General features: G+C 46.6%; 1 protein-coding gene across 1 annotated transcript in view; it reads right to left on the bottom strand.

Moving 5' to 3' along the window:
- The window catches only part of ZDHHC19 (zinc finger DHHC-type palmitoyltransferase 19), an 85,285-nt gene that overhangs the window by 28,496 nt on the left and 39,586 nt on the right, over positions 1-17,203 (bottom strand). Inside the window, exons 2-3 of the transcript XR_004344091.1 lie at positions 15,992-16,154; positions 13,999-14,162 (exon numbers count right to left, since the gene is read on the bottom strand). The gene's annotated coding sequence lies outside the window, so the exon portion shown is untranslated. The remainder of the gene's footprint in view (positions 1-13,998; positions 14,163-15,991; positions 16,155-17,203) is intronic.

The raw sequence follows: 17,203 nt of genomic DNA, 5'->3' as shown, positions 1-17,203 counted from the left end.
CAGAAGATCGAAAGCAGGCATAGAGTCCCGATGCAGGGCTGGAACTCACGAACCAAGAGATCACTATCTGCACCGAAGTGGGACCCTGAACCGCTCAACCCTCAATCAACTGAGTCATTCAAGCGCCCCTCAGGGTCTTTTAGAGCATCATTTAATTCATCCCATTTCTTTCAGGTAATTCACACCCAACTGGGCCCACAAAGGAAAGTATCACCAGACAGAATGATTCCGTGGGCCCTCCACCTGCTGGACTCTGCCAGCTCCCTCCTTCCTGGGATGGTCCAGGAAGTTCTTGAGATCAAACCTAATTGGTCCAAGATGGAGGCTGAAGAAGCCGAGGGCATCTCTGCCCATTTACTTTGAAGTCTCCTGGACGGGCTCGCATATAGACGTGCAGTGTGCACGCGTAAGACACTTCCTCCCCATTACAGACTGGGCAGAGTGAGAGAGTGAGCTGGAGATTCCAAAACAAACTGGAACTCAGACTGTGGTGAACATTTTCCACCCTATTTCTGCCTCTGGCTCCAGGTAAAAGTACATTTATTTTTCCCCATCAGTAATTTCCTCCTAGAAACAGAATTCTAAATACCTTTTGTTCATTCATTCAATGCCTATACTTGTGTACCTGCTTTGTGCGAGGCATGATTATACACACGCAAGATCTACCAGTGAACAAAACGGACAGAGATCCCTGCTCTCCTGGAACCTACACTCTGGGTGGTGGAGGCTGGACACTAAAAAAATAAATAAGCTTATTATTTAGACTGCTCGAAGGTGATAGAGCTATTGGAAAAAGAGCATAGAGCAGAATGACGGGTATGGGTGGGAATGCAGACCGCAGTATTAAACACGGGCACAATGTGGGCCTCGCCGATGAGGGGAGGTTTGAACAAAGACTTTAGGTGAGAGAGGTGGCCAAATGGATACCTGAGGTGAGGGCATTCCAAGTAGAGGGGACCGATGTGCAAAGGCCCTGAGGGAGAAGCATGCCTAATGTATCGGAGGAACAGTAAAGAGCCCAGTGGAGCCCCGGAAGATGGCTTTGTAAGGAATGGATTTAACTTTGAGTAAGAAGGAAACTACTGTGAGGTTTCTGATCAATGGAACGTTTTGTAAAAAGAGTTTGCATTTCCATGGAGTGCTGATGCAGGGAGTCAGTTAGAAAGTAAAGGTTTGTGGGGGCACTTGGGTGGCTCACTCGGTGAAGCATTTGATTTCGGTTCGGGTCATGATCTCAGTTCATGAGCTCGAGTCCCGCATTGGACTCTCTGCTGTCAGCACAGAACCCGCTTCGGATCCTCTGTCTCCACTCTCTCTCTGCCCCTCCCCTGCTTGTGCTAGCTCTCTCTCTCTCTCAAAAATAAATAAACATTAAAAAAAAAAATTGAGAGAGTAAAGGTGTGGGGACTGTGATGATAAACCCGAGACAGATGGTTGGGCCAGAGTAGAGGTTTTATGCTTTGCATAGTGTAGCCTCGGGAAAAGGGAAGAGGAGGAAGGTGAGCCCTGGCCTCAGGCTAGCTCAGTGGTCTAAGGGGATAGGTTGCCAGGCCTGTGTAGACTTGGCTGGCGGGGCCACCTAGGGCCCTGTGTCAGCTTGCATGTTCTGGCAGTACCCGATACCTCAAGCAGCCTGGACGGAGAGGGCAGAGATGGAGACTCTCCAGGGTCTCACAATCTGAGCAAGCACGTAAATGCCGCAGTATCCAGGCCGGGAAGTCAGAGAATCAGCAACCGGCCAAGCCGTGTGAGGGGGGGGCCCCTCTAGCTTTTCCCATGGGGTTACCAGCCAGAAAGGCCAAGCTAAAATCACAATTTGTCTTGTTGAAAACTGTGAGGGGGATCCCACAGAACCAACCCGGACAGTGGGAATGGTGAGGTGCCTGTTATATGAAATGAGGATATGGCGGTGTTAGTGGTGCTCGCCTTTGTGCAGGGTGCCGTCTTGGTTGTTGTTAAGACACAAGAAACATGGTCATGGGGGATTTTATGGTCTTAAGCCCAATTCTGTGCCCCTCCACATGTTGTTCCCCAAGAGAATTCAGTCCACTGTTGAGAGAGGTCTTGCTCCTTGAGGGTTCTCAGGACAGAGTGCAACCGTGGGAAGAGATGTCCCCATCTCTCCTGGGCAGATAATCCAGTCAGCCATCATCAGTGTGGGCCAAGGCCCTGCCCGGGAGCTGGGCCTAAGGAATGAGGCTGGGAAGACTTCCTCTAGGGTCTCTGGGGAGACTACACTCTTGACGGTAACTGAAGAGATCAGCATCCCGGGGGGCGGGACCACAGGATGAGGCCACCTATGCCTATGTATGCAAACTGAAGTATAGAAGAAAAATGAACTACAAAAATATTTCAGGGTGGCAGGTTTATCGGTCATATTTTTCTTCCTCATATGTACATTTTTAGTTTACTTATTTATTTTTTAAGGGCAGAAAAACTTTCATTATCTTTTTTACATTTATTTATTTATTTATTTATTTATTTATAATCTCTACACCCGACATGAGGCTTGAACGCATGACTCTTAAGATCAACAGTCGCATGCACCAGCCAGGCGCCCCAATCATTTTGTATCTTTCAAGTATTTATAATCAGAGAAAAACAATGAAAATATTGGATTTGTAATTACAGTGGCAGAAACCTAACCTAGATAAGGAAGAATTCCCTGGAAGGGGACTGACAGGATGGGGTCCCCGGGGAAGAGGCTCTGCCACCCCTTTGCCCCAGTGAGGGTCAGACCCCCCCCCCCCCCCCCCATTGCCTAGAATGGCTGGCACCTGCTGGGAGGCCTGGGGCAGAGCTGTTGACGCTCCACTCCATGCTGCCACCCCTCGGACATCCCCGTGGTCCTGAAATCAATTTTGCGTTTCTAATCCCATTATCCATAACACCTGGCAGGCTATGCCTTGAGTGTACTGAACGAATGCTAAGCTGATTAGAGTTAGTTGACTGGGTTTCAATACCTGCTCTGTTTGGGAAGATTTTATTTCCTCTGTGGACACACAGGGACTGAGGTTCCTTGCCCTGGGGATATTGTTCCCTGGGAATCCCATGTGCTTTTCCCTTTAGTCAACTCACACCTGTCTGGTCACACTGCCAACCCCCATCTCTGGAGGACAGTCCACATCTTATTTATTCTTATTTTCTTCTCATTTTTATTATCCAAGAAAGTTATACTTAATGTAGAATGTTTTTCAAAATAAGCAATAAAAGGACACAAATCATCTGCAGGCCCACTGATCAGAGATAACCAGTATAGTCAAATGAGGGGTGCCTGGATGGCTCAGTCGGTTGGTTGAGCGTCTGACTCTTGATTTCAGCTCAGGTCATGATCTTGTGGTTCGTGGGTCCAAGCCCCAGATGGGGCTCTGCGCTGACAGCATGGAGCCTGCTTGGGATTCTCTCTCTCCATTTCTCTCTGCCCCCCCCCACTGCTCGAGTTCTCGTTCTCGTTCTCTCTCTCTCTCTCTCTCCCACCCTCAAAATAATAAATAAACTTTATTTTTAAAATCTTAAAAAAATAATCAAAATGAAATAATACCAAACGTACTGCTTGGAAATGTGGTTTTTTCATGAAACATATATCTTGAATATCTTTTCAAATCTATAAATATGTACATCTACACGTGCATTTTAATGAGTACACAGTCGTTATGAACCATTCCCCTGTGCACAGACAGGTTTTCTTAGCTTTTGTCCTTACAACAATGCTTGTACTCACCTTTGCCTTCACTTGTCATGATTAGCTTAGGCCAAATTAGAGAGATAAACTACTAGTCAGAAGGAAATGCAGTCGCTTTAAGTATGCCTCTTTAAAACCGGTAGAACCTAAGTGTTGGCTCAGAAGCTCCCTCCAGCCGGGACCCCGAGTCTGGTTCTCTGCACATTCAGGGCCGCACCCAGATCTCTGCCTCTAAACCCTGTGACTGTTGTCCCATTGCCCTAGACACATCTCTTCTGGGTTTGAAGGGTCTTAAAAGTGTTTGTGATCTTTACCAAACAAGTGCATTCCACTTCCCTTTCTCAAACTGTCCCAGATGCGATTTCTCTGCCCCCTTCTCCTCCTTTTGAAATAATTCCCTTGGCTCCCTGCTCTGCTCGGCTGTGCAAGCGTCTGCTCCCACAGTGCCTACAACACTTTCATTCATTCAGGTGATTCAGCAAACAGTAAACCTTCATGAAGCACTTACTCTGTGCTAAGTCCTGGGAAATACAGAGGTGAATGAGGAAAGTCTGTCCCTCATGGAACTTACAATACTTAAAGACTATCAGACAGTGATTAAATTATCTGAAGAAACAACATGGTAATAAGAGAGTGACTGGCTGTGGAGAGATGCTTTAGATAACATGGCCCAGTGCATCCTCGCTTAGGAGTGACATTTGAATGAAGAGCATAGTTCACTACACTTCTCTCTTGATATGTCTTCCTGCCTCTGTTAAATGGAGAACATGTATTGTTTTTGTACCCCCACACCCACCAGCCACTCCCCGGAGACCATGTGTTGTTATCACAGGACAGAACAGTGTCGCCCAGCAGCCCAGCACACGAGGTTAGAACAGAGACTTGCAGTTGGCATTTACCCACTCTGCAGCCTTGAGCAAGTTATCTAAATCTCTATGAGTCAGGTTTGTTTGTTTGTTTTAAGTTTATTTATTTGTTTTGAGGGGTGGGAGGAGCAAATTGAGGGAGAGAGAGAATCCCAAGCAGGCTCCCCACCGTCATATGGAGCCGGATGCGGGTCTCAGACTCATGAACCATGAGATCGTGACCTGAGCCGAAATCAAGAGTCAGACACTTAACTGACTGAGCCATCCAGGTGCCCCTATGAGTCAGTTTTTAAGTCTAGAAAATGAGATAATAGCAACCGGCCTCACTGACGTTGTGAGGATTATGTTGAGATAAAGCGTATAAGAGCTTGACAGGAAAGGCAGGCTCAGCAAAGGGGAGCACCCAGCCTGCTGTTCCTGCGGAGCCCCAGGCACCAATGACTGGGTGAAACAGAATTTACAACCCGCCATCAGGATCTTCCCAGAGTTGTGGGGCCAGAGGGGCCATGCAGGAGGTGTAGGTTTGGGCAAGACTGCAGGAGAGGGAGAAGACGGCATGTGGCTGTATTTTCCACAGTTCGTACCCACATCCTGACTTCTCTTTAAAAAGAACTGTTGTACAAACAATATAGAGACATTAAAGGAAATTTTAAAGGAAAAGTAAACACCTATGATCTCAGCATTCTAAGCCTAAAATTTGTTATTTTCTTTCTGCCTAGTTCTTCCTGTTTGGCTAAATGCACACATACCTGATATCGCCTCACTTCTGGTGATCTATGTCATATTTTGCAGGTTACTTAACATTTTTAAAACAAATGCTCCTTCATTATCCTACTGTAGTCTTCATACACAGAATTTTTAATGGCAGCCCGATCTTCCATCAGGTTGATGAAGCTATTTAGTTTTCATTTTCTTTTCTTTCTTTTTGTTTAACTTTTTTTTAAGTAATCTCTACACCCAGAGTGGGGCTCGGACTCACAACCCTGAGATCTCCCCTGAGATCAAGAGTCATAAATGCCACTGACCGAGCCAGCCAGGTGGCCCTAGTTATTCATTTTCTTAATGCTGGATCTTTAGTTTGCTGCTTCTTTTTTTTTTTAATTTTTAAATTTTTTTTTTTTAAGAGAGAGAGACAGAGTTGTGAGTGGGGAGTGGCAGAGAGAGAGGGAGACACAGAATCTGAAGCAACTCCAGGCTCTACAGCTGTCAGCACAGAGCTTGATGCAGGGCTTGAACCCAGAAACTGTGAGATAATGACCTAAACCGAAGGTGGAAGCTAACTGACTGAGCCACCCAGGTGCCCTTAGTTTGCTTCTTTTTGCTGTTAAAAATAAATAGATATTTGTTTATAGACTTTTTTTTTTTTTTTTTTTTTTTTTAGAGAGAGAGAGCTAGTGGGGGAGAGGGGCAGCAGGACAGGGAGAGAGAGAATCTTAAGCAGGCTTCATGGTCAGCACAGAGCCCGACGTGGGGCTCGATTCCACCACCCTGAGATCATGACCCAAGCTGAATTCAAGAGTCAGAAGCTCAACCAACTGAGCCACTCAGGCGCCCATGTTTATAGCCTTTTAATGCTTTATGGCTATATTGCGCCCCAGTGAAACAATTTACACTTTGTTAGGCAGTATGTAGCATGTTCTCACCAACTCTGCAGAGAGCTTTTGTGGTTGGGTTAATACGACTGAATCTTGTTAGCTTAATCTGGTATGGTGTGGTATTTATTTACTATTGGAGTTCCCCTTGAATGAAATTTAGTTCATATTTTTTGCTCATAATCAGTCTTGATTAGCTATTTATGAACCTAATCTTTTGTCTTATTTGCTGCAACTTTTTCTCCAGTCTGTAATCTTTTCTCTTTTAAAATTACATTTTAATAAAATTATAAAAGCAATACACGCTCATGGTAGAAAATCTGAGAAACAGTATTAAAATAAATGTCATCACTTAGTTCATTTATTTATTTTTGAGAGAGAGAGGGAGAGAGTGCACATGCAGGAGGAGCAGACAGAAAAGGGAAAGAAAGAAGGAAAGAGAGATCGTGTACACAGGAGGACCAGAGAGAAATGGGAGAGAGAGAGGGAGAGAGAGAGATCCCAAACAGGCTCCACACTGTTAGTGCGAGCCTGACATGGGCTAGAACCCATGAACCAAAGCCCTCCACATAATTCTAATGAGCAGGTTTAGGGACCACCCCATGGTGTCTTTCATTCCTCATTACATACCCAGAACGTACCACATTGCCTGGTAAATTGTACATGCTTAATAAATACGTAACAAATGCACTGAAGAACAAGTGTTTTAAAGTCTTTGTACACGTGCACAGAAGTCAGCGCCACCTGTTTTGGATTTTCACAACCACTTTGTGAGGCAGGCAACACAGTGGATTGTCCCTGTTTCCCAGAGGCTGAGAGGTGAAGGGACTTCCCCAAGGTCACAGATGGAGGGACCAGAGACTTAGGGTGAGGGACACATTTTAGGGAGAGGAGAAAAGGAAGTCCGATCCCGGGGAGCAGAGGCAAGGGGGGAAAAGAGGAAAAACAAAGAAGAGAAGGGACCAGCAAAGAAGAAGCAGGGGAAGGTTAGAGGAACCCTGAAGATACAGAAATGGAATAAGACATCAAAAACATAACAAAACAAAACAAAAAACAGAAAAGCAAGACTCTGATGCAGGGGACAGATGGAGACCAGACAGGATTATGAAGAGGTGGGCCAGAGCCACTTTCTCATGGGGGGTGAGTGGAGGACAGGGGGGCTGGAGGTTGGGGGGAATCAGAGGGAGACAGAGTAGGTCTAGAGAAAAGAGCTCGGAGGATATGAGGCCACAGAACCTGTTTCTGGGGAACAGGCATGTGCCACTGGTCCCTGAGTGTGATGTTTCCCTTCAGGTCAAAGCGCTTGGTCCCAATGTCACCATGGAAAACACATCCTTCTGATGACTGTGGCCTCTGCCCCCTGGCCTCCTCCTCTAGGACTGTGTGTTTAGGCAGCTGCACTGCATTTTTAGAACAATTTTTAACTTGTAGGCCGTACCTGTGGAACCAGAATGTCTGGTCAAGTCCAGTTACATAACACCCTCAGCCCTTCTGGTGCCAGGGCAGCAGCAGCCAGACCTGGCCCCATGCAGGTGTGAGCTAGGCCTAGTCAGAGGGGGCAGGGGGTAAAAGGAACGGGTTCCCCTTCCCACCTGGAGGACTGAGCCCCCACTTCTGGAACCAGAAAACTACATGAGACAGGACCTAGTCTGAGTCTTCTATCCAGGACCCCTAAGAATGTAGCTTTGTACTGGTCTAAGGCTTCCTGAAGGATACAGACTAAACCTAAGAAAGAATTTCGCCATTGGGATTGGCAAAATATGAACATGTTACACAGAAGTTTCTTCAGTACCTATTTAAAGGATTATCTGTAATGAATAGTCAAGCCCAGAGCAGAGGGGTAAACTCTGTGACTTCTGGAAGACTGTCCCACCGATAGTTCATGGTGTTCTGGGTAGATCCCAGGCCAGGACACCCCGGTGTCAATACCTAAGTATGCTCAAGTGAGAACAAGGCCAAACTTCAAAAAAAGGTTTGAAGAATAAAGATGAGGAGCTAAGTTCACTGCGGCCCTACAGCTCCCCAGGGCAGGCCTGAGCAGAGGGAAGAAGGGGATGCAGTCAGCCATCAGGATGGCTGGAATGCATCTTATCCACAGAACCCAGAGAGGTGGGTGGGAGATAGAATCCCAGAAGCCAGCACAGACTATGCAAAGCAGCTGGCTCAGCCTCCTCATTTTATAGACAGAAGACTGAGAAGTGACTCACTTGCCCACAGTCACGTAGAGAAGGGGAAGATGATGAGGCTGATAGATCAGTGACAGCTAGTTCAAGGCCTGAAGGTCTTTCACGAACTTCAGGAGGACGAAGGTGAGCCTAACTCTGATGGCTGCTAGAGTGGGCTTGAGGGAGGATTTGAGAAGCCCCTGTATGCCAAGCCCTGGGTCTGGAGCCGAGCTTTAGCTACAGCCTACAGATAAGGGAGGCCTCTAAGAAGTATGGAGGAAGAATGGCTAACAGGACTCAGACGTGGACCTCCCAGGGCCAAACAAGGGACCCAAAGGGGTGGCGGACGTCTCCACCCCCACCATTCTTCCCAGGCTCGCAAGGTTACTGCCCAACCCTGCCAACCCCCCAGGAGCAAGGCCCAGCCTGCTCACCACTTGCCTAGCCATTAAATAGGCATCCATGGAGCCCACTTTGGGCTGTGTAGCCCCTCCCTTCCTTCCATTCATGTGGCTCACAGGCTGGATCCCTTGCCACGGACACCGTAAAAGCCTCCTTGGTCACGTTCACCTCGCTCCAAGTCACCCCCACATTCACCTGGACACCCACCACAGCCCCCTCACTGGTCCTCTGCCTCCTACTTTTGCTCCTGCTGTCCTCCTCCACTTAGCCAGCAGCCAGGGATTGCTAAAACACAATCTAGACCATCTCACTCCCCTAAAAGCTAGGCGTGGCTCCCCAGAGCCTTCAAGATAAAGCACCGACTCCTTAGGAGAGAACACAAGTCCTTCAGGAGCGGGTCTTTCCCATCCCAGCCTTGCATCTTACCCTCTGTTCTAGGCTCTGCTGTGTTGCTTCCAGAACCCACCAAAACTTCTCACACATCTGGCTTTTGCACGCACTTGGCCTGGGAGGCTCTTAGACCTTCTGGTGCACCTCGGATATCTCCCACTCATCTTTCAAGTCTCCATCCAAAGCTACTGCTTCTGGGAAGCCCTCCCTGATCTCCTCAGGCAAAGGCTGGCATTTCTCCTCTTGAGCTCCTGCACAGCCCACACTTGCCTCTCCCAGTATTCACCACATTATGTGCTAATTACCCCTTTGCCTATTGTGGCAGGCAGCCTCTAGTTGGATGGCTCCCATGATCCCTGCCTCTTGGTATCTCTTCTGTGTCACGCCCTCCCCTTGAGTGTGGGCTGGGCTCAGTAACTTCCTTCCAACAACCAGAATAGGGCAGAAGTGAAGGGATATTGCTTCTGAAATTGGTTACAAAACGACTGTCTGTGGCTTCTGACTTGGCTGCCGCCGCCCCCCCCCAACCCAGAGCCCCCACTCTGGAGGAAGCAAATTGTCACTTGGAGTAGTTCCATGGAGGGGCCCGTGTGGCAGGGAACAGAGGTCCCTAGCCAATAGTCACTAAGGACTTGAGGTGAGTCCACTGCCGTGTGAATGAGCCAGAAGCAGATTCTTCCTCAGTCAGGTCTCTGAGGTGACTGTAGTGCCTGTTGATACTTGGTTGGCTTTGTTGAGTTAGAGGCATCTGGCTAAGCTGTCCCCAGGTTCCTGACCCATAGAAACTGACATAACAAATGGTTGTTGTTTTAAGCTTCTAACTTTTGGGGAAATTTGATAACCAATAAACATCTTCTCCACTGGCCTTAGATCTCCTTGGGGACTGACTTATTCATCTCTGGATCTGCTAGGGCAACTCACTGGGGACAATGAAAAGAACCTACAAGTTTTGAGGATGCCAAAAAAAAATTACTGAAAAAATAAATTAAATAAAGGTTACATAAGAACGGTTCCTGAATCAGAATGACATCAGCCTTCTCAACAGCAACTCTGGAAGTTAGAACACAACGGAACCAGATCTTCAAAATTCTAAGGAAAATGATATCCAATCCACAGCAATCGAGTGTGAGTGTGAAACATTTTCAGAAGAGATCTCAAAAATGTACCTTCTGCGCACCCATCCACTGTCTCAGGAAGCTACTCAAGGGTGTGCTCTGCCCAAACAACAGTGTAAACCAAGAAAGAAGAAGGAATGGGATTCAGGAGCTGAGAGCCAATAAAGCGAGGAGGAGGGACTGTCTAGCTGATGGTGAAGGAAGAGCCCCAGACAACAGCAGTGGCCAAGGCCTGGAGGGTGACTAGTCCGGACCACAGCAGATCAGAAGGCAGATGAAGGGATGGGTCTGTTCTGGAAGCAGCAACTGAGAGAACAGCTAATGTAATGAGCATATTGCCTAGAGATTTACACACAAATGGGGGGATGATTGAGGTTGGATTAATAATGGACATAAGGAACACTAAGCAAATGAAAAAGGTAAGGTAATTATTAACTCCAGCAAAAACAAAATGTTGTACAGGAAAAAGTCATCATAGTATACTACATAAGCTGTGACTAGAGTTTACAAGGCCAAAAATATAAACAGTAAATGCTGATCTAAAGAAAATTACAACATAACTCATTTAGGAGGAAGGGGGGAATGGGAAGTGTGTTGTGCGATGGGGGCAGGGAGAGCAAAATGAACTACGTCCTAATCTTCGATAGTGATAAGTAGATAGACAAGGAATTAGCTGAAAAAGTTGAAAGTGGCTCTGAGGAGTTGGAAATGGGTCTAAGTTGCAAGAGACAACTGTTTTTTCTTTTTTTGTTTTTTTAAATGTTTATTTTTGAGACAGAGACAGAAAGTATGAGCGGGGGAGGGGCAGAGAGGAGAGAGAGAGAGAGAGAAAGGATAGAGGATCCAAAACAGGCTCTGTGCTAAAAGCAGAAAGCTCGACACGAGGCTCGAACTCAGGAAACGAGATCATGAACTGAGCTGAAGTTGATGCTTAACTGACTGAGCCACCCAGCCGCCCCGAGACAACTGTTTTTCATAACAAGTCTTACGGAATTATTTAACTCGTTAAACTACATCTAAGTATAATGCTTTTAAAAGGTAAACCTAAAAGTCTACCACAATTTCTACATACAGACGATTTTCAATAAGTCTCAATCTTTACTATTCCCTCTGTATGATGTCTTCATCAGCCCACTATACTTGCAGGTAGGTATGTATTAGGACACTTGACCACAAATGACAAAGCCTTAACTCAAACTGGTGAACAGCTATTGTGTCCTGTCACAAATGGGCTTTAGTCTTGGCTGGATCCAGTGTTCATACGGCATCAGCAGAGATCTTTCTGTCTCCATTTCTTGGCTCTTATTTCCATGTTGACTTCATTCTCAAGCAGGCTCTTCTCACACCTTGGCAAGTTCGTCTCCAGCACCTCCAGGTTTCTAACCTACCAGCTTTGTGATCCTAACGGACGGAGACGGTCTCTGCCTGGTAGGTGCAAAAAACCACCTGGGATAGACACTCATTGATCTACTTGGGTCACATGCCCATCCCTGGACAGACTGCTACAGCCAAAGAGATAGAGCAGTGGGATTGGCTAAGCCTGAGTCACATATCCGTGCCTAGACCCATGGACAAAGTGCGGGTGAAATGGTCTCACAAAGGTTATCTGGATGCTGTTACTAGAAAAAGAGAGGCTAGATGCTGCAAAACCAACAGTTGTGCTCTCGCCTGAAGACAGACACTGCTGCTTGCCTTCATCAGCAGAGGAGCTGCTGGTTAGGAACCTCCTAGAACACTACATAACTGGCCCATTCCCTCTGCTTCACATAAGCTGTTAAATTTTTAAGACATGTCCCGCGTTCTCACATCTCCTTGTGTCTAGGGAAACAACCTAGGTCCTCTGATTTTCCTTGCTTGACAGTTTCTTTTTTTTTTTTGTTTGTCTGTTTTTTTTTTTTTTTCAACGTTTTTATTTATTTTTGGGACAGAGAGAGACAGAGCATGAATTGGGGAGGGGCAGAGAGAGAGGGAGACACAGAATTGGAAACAGGCTCCAGGCTCTGAGCCATCAGCCCAGAGCCTGACGCGGGGCTCGAACTCACGGACCGCGAGATCGTGACCTGGCTGAAGTCGGACGCTTAACCGACTGCGCCACCCAGGCGCCCCATGTTTGTCTGTTTATTTTTGAGACAGAGTGAGAGAGCAAGAGGGGGAAGGGCAGAGAGAGAAGGACGCCCAGAATCCCAAGCAGGTTCCAGACTCCGAGCTGTCAGCACAGAGCCCAACGTGGGACTTGAACACATGAACCTCGAGATCATGACCTGAGCTGAAGTTGGAGGCTTAACCGATTGATCCACCCAGGTGCCCCTGCGTGACGGTTTCTAGACTCCTCACCTTCCCAGCTCTCTTTCCCCGGATGCTGAGTAGTGTCAAAAAACTAAAACGTGGTACCCAGCGTTGAATGAAGCTCCAGATGTGGCCTGACCAGCCCAAATGCCCATGGGTTGCTTGTCTCATTTCTCCTGGTCAGTGGAGCACCTGAAGGTGCATTAGCTTTTTTTTTAGTGACTGCAGCGCATTGTTCGCTCACATTCAGCTTCCACCAACACCTTTCTTTATATAAGCTGTCATTAAGCCAGGAGTTCCTCATTCTGCATTCATGCAGTTGGTTCTTTGAACCTAAATAAAGGAATTTGTCTTTGCTAAATTTCAACTTATAAAATTTGGCCCATTATTGCAGCTGGTTGAGGTGTTTTGAATATGGATCCTGTCTTCAGTATAAGCATCTTTCCAGGTTTTGCATAATCCACCTATTTGATTGGTAGACATACTCTTTATTTTCATCCAAGAGGATAATAAGATAAATTTGGGTCAAGGATAAAGCCCTCTGTCCTACTGCCCAAGTCCACATGCTATCCTGTGATGATGCAATCAGCTATGGAGCAACCAAGTTGTTTTAGCTTCCCAGGGTTTCCAGAACCATTACCACAAACTGGTGGCTTAAAACAACAGACATTCATTCCCTCACAGTTCTGGAGGCTAGAGGTCCTAAGGTGAGGTGTCAGGAGGGCCACGTTCCCTCCAAGGACTCTAGAGAAGAACCCTTCCTCGCCTCTTCTTAGCCTTTCTTGGTGGTCAGCAATCCTTGACATCCCTTGGCTTTAGCTGCATCTCTCGATCTCTGCCTCCATCTTCACATGGCATTCTTCCCTCTGTGTGCATTTTCTATGTGTTTCTATGTACAGATTTCCCTCTTCTTAAACAGATACCAGTCATTGGACTTAGCCGGCACCCTGATCCCAGTATGAGTTCATCCTAACTAGATTATATCTGCAAAGACTCTATTTCCAAATGAGGTCACATTCACAGGTACCAGGGGTGAGGACTTCCAACATATCTTTTTAGGGGACACAATTCAACCTACTACACAACTGGTGTCAGATTTCATCTCCCTTATCTCTTTCTTGACCTCGAAGCTCTGTAGAGCATCTCTATCAGAAGCTTTGCTGCAATCCAGACAGCCATGGGATTCCATGTACCCTAACCACATAAATCAGTCAACTTGATCTACTAACACAGTCTAGAGTGCTGGTTGCCACCTGGAGCTGTATGTGGCTGCCCTGTCCCTTTCTACTTTTCAGAGATTCTGATAGACTCTCCCCCTGGGGGAGGCCAGAATCTCCTGAGGGTGGTGGGGACGGGGTAGTTAGAGGAGGGAAGCCACAGAGGGGCATGGTTAAGAGTTTGGACTTTGGAATGAGACAGACCTACGACTTTGGGCTAGCTTACTCAATCTCTCTTGCATCCCATTTTCTTCACCTGTAAAATGTGAGTGATAAAACTTACCATAATGACATCCCAGGATAGAAGTGGCTATTGCCATTGTTGCTGCTGCTGCTGCTCCTGTGAGCTGCTTGGGAATCTGGGTGAATGTAGATCTGAATCCAGATCTTCAGTGTCCCCCGAGGCATGTTCCTTAATGCAGCTAAACCCTTTTCAGGCTTCCGCATCTGTAAAATTGAGAAACCTGACTCTCAGGCTGCTGTGAACTCTGTGTATACCCAGCATAGAGCCTGGGGCACAAAGCAGCTTAAATGTTTGCTTCTTCTCCTTCCCTTCTTCTCCTATAAACAAGGAAAGTAATGTTAGTCTGGCATGACCTATTCTCAGGAAACTCAGGGTGGCTCCTTTATAATCACTCTGTTTTCTCTGTCTTCGGAGAGACACCCTGGATTTAATTTTGAGCCTGATTTTATGAAGACTCTAAATTGTTTTTGAAAACAAATACTAACTCTATATTTCTCCAGCAGGCCACTTAGTTCATTAGGAAGCCCTCTTGCGTCACTATGTTTATTTTTATGCCCATTTTACCCAGGCAGTAAGTGAAGGCAGGGGTTAATAATGGCCCCGTTGCCTTGTAGTAACGAGGGATGATAGGAATGGAGAAGGGCTTTGATCCACACTTTCAAACTCCAAGTCTTATGCTTTGCCTTTACACACAAAAAATTAGATTTTAAAAAATAAGCCTGGGGCACCTAGGTGGCTCAACTGGTTAAGCATCTGACTTCAGCTCAGGTCACGATCTCACAATTTGTGAGTTCGAGCCCTGCATCGCGCTCTGTGCTGACAGCTCAGAGCCTGGAGCCTGGAGCCTGCTTTGGATTCTGTGTCTCCCTCTCATTCTGGCCCTCTCCTGCTCATGCTCTCTTTCTCTCTCAAAAATAATAAAATAAAAAATACATAAATAAAAATAAGCTCAATTACATATGTAAATTAATTTCCTTAAAAAAAAAAAATCAGAACAGGGACTTAGCTGGTTAAGTGTTCAACTCTTGGTTTCAGCTTAGGTCATGATCTCATGTTTCCTGAGTTCGAGGCCCATGTCAGGCTCTGTGCTGGCAGCGTGGAGCCTGCTTGGGATTCTCTTTCTTTCTGTCTCTCCCTGCCCCTCCCCTGCTAGCATGCTCTCTCTGTCTCTCTCAAAAATAAATAAATAAACTTAAAAAAAAAATCAGAACATTTACTGACATACATTCTTTGTCCATCACTTTCCATTAGAACTTGTTCTTGTCTCCACATCCCCAGGAGTAACTATTATTTATGAGTTTGATATGTATGCCCCAGAACTTTAAAAAATATAGACATTTCCATTCCTTTATATATAAGTCTACACAAAATACACCGTATTGTGTTTGAGGGAGTATTTTCAGAGACGGCATCATGTATGGTTTAGCATCTTGCATTTTTTACTCCACATTTTGAGAGTTCTTCTGTTGAAACGCATAAATCCGGTCTGTTCCTTCAGTCCGCAGTATTCCACTCAAATGTGCCATGCTTGATCGACCCTTCCCCTGTTGGTAGCCCCGTGCCCTTGCCCCATTTCCCAGTGCTTCTGAGGGCTGGAAGCTTTGTGGACTAGGCCCTGAGCCACTTTCAGAAAGCCTCCTGGGCTCACGGACTTACTCAGCTGGGGAGTTCACTTTGAAAGCAGAGGCCACCGGCTGACCTTAACTGTCTGGGTTCAAGATCAAGGGCTTCCCCCAGGCCACCTGCCGCAGAAGCAGGAAGGCCCGGCAGAGCCCCAGGGGCTTGCTGCAACTTCAGTCCCTCCCTGCTGGGCCAGCCCTCCACAATGCTGCTGGCCAACAGGACCTGCTAACAGTGTAAGATAAAAAGAGAAGTACAATAAACACGGTAACTGATAACTCTAACTCGGCTGTTACTGAGTAAATGGCAGCAGTAAAACAATAAAAACAAACTAAGTGATTATAGTGCAAATACAAAAACAAAGAGAGATTAGACCCTTTTTGATGAGGCCTTGATCTAAATTAGGACTCACCAAGAACAGGGCCTGAGGTTGGTGGCAGGGAGCACCTCTCCTTGGGAGTATTTCCTCTCTCCTGCAAGGATTCATCCTTCCTCATGGAATCGAGTCTGGGGTCCTCCTGAGCTGTAGTCCTTGTTTAGGGCCCATCGTGGCGAACTCCCAGCCCAAACTTCTTCTGGTCTGGTAGCGACACATTTGGATCACCAGGGAAGATTTAAAACAAACAAACAAACAAATAAGCAAACAATTTCCCAGTAGTAGGGGGTAAATCAATTCGGGGGTGGGGAGCTATGAATTAATACTACGTTAATTTGTAGTTTTTGCTTATTTCCATGGTGTAAATACTGCCCCCATGGCCCATTTAAGTTGCTCAACTGCTTTGCCAACTGGCTTGCAAATTCATTCATTCATTGTTCAAGATAGTGGCATCAATTTAGAACCCTTTGTAGCTTTTCTGCTTTCCAAGAATTTCCAGTATACACCATGATCACGGAAAGATCAACCAAACAAACTTCAAGAAGTTATTTATAGCCAAATAATCTATAAAGCAACTCTCTGAAATCTCTTTCAGAAAGTTTATAGCAGAAAATATTCAATGCGGGCTGCGGGCATGTTTTACTGTGTTTGATATGATACACAGGGGCTTCCATGAGGAAGTATTTCCAGGGCCTACCAAGAGCACAGGAGAGAAGGCGGTCCTCACTATGGGGAGGCGGACAAAAGAAGCAGCCACTGGCCACAGAAACCCTCCTCTGCACAACCTTAGAGTTCACAGGGAAGGAAGCTTCCAAGATTCTGAGACGTAAAGCAACTTGCTCAAGGTCAAATGGCCAGGTCCCAATTCAGGACTTCTGAACCCAGAATTAGGCCCCTTTCCAAAACATACTAGGGCACTCCTCATGGAGTCTGAGACCTCGACTCAGGTCTGGAAGCTTTAAAGTTAGGGTATTCCCTCCCTTTGCCCGTTTCTTGACCCTGAGCCACGCGCTGCAGGGGCTGACCTGGCAGATCCCAAGTTGATCCCACCTGAGCCATGAGTGCCCAAGGTGGGGAGGGGCCTGTGAGCCCACAGCCACCTGACACCCAGGAGAAAGCCTTAATTACCCATCTCTCAGCCACACCCGTGCAAGGCTTCCCAGAACAGGAGAGGTGCCTGTGGGGCAGGAGTAAGGGAAACCAGGAGAGCGTTCAGACCTTCTGCAAAGGTGAGGAGGCGCGCTAGTG

The sequence above is a fragment of the Lynx canadensis genome, chromosome C2 (genome assembly GCF_007474595.2).
Source record: "Lynx canadensis isolate LIC74 chromosome C2, mLynCan4.pri.v2, whole genome shotgun sequence".
Classification (NCBI taxonomy): Eukaryota; Metazoa; Chordata; class Mammalia; order Carnivora; family Felidae; genus Lynx; species Lynx canadensis.
The sequence above is the reverse complement of the archived record's forward strand: the minus strand, read 5'-3'. Positions and strand labels throughout refer to the sequence as shown.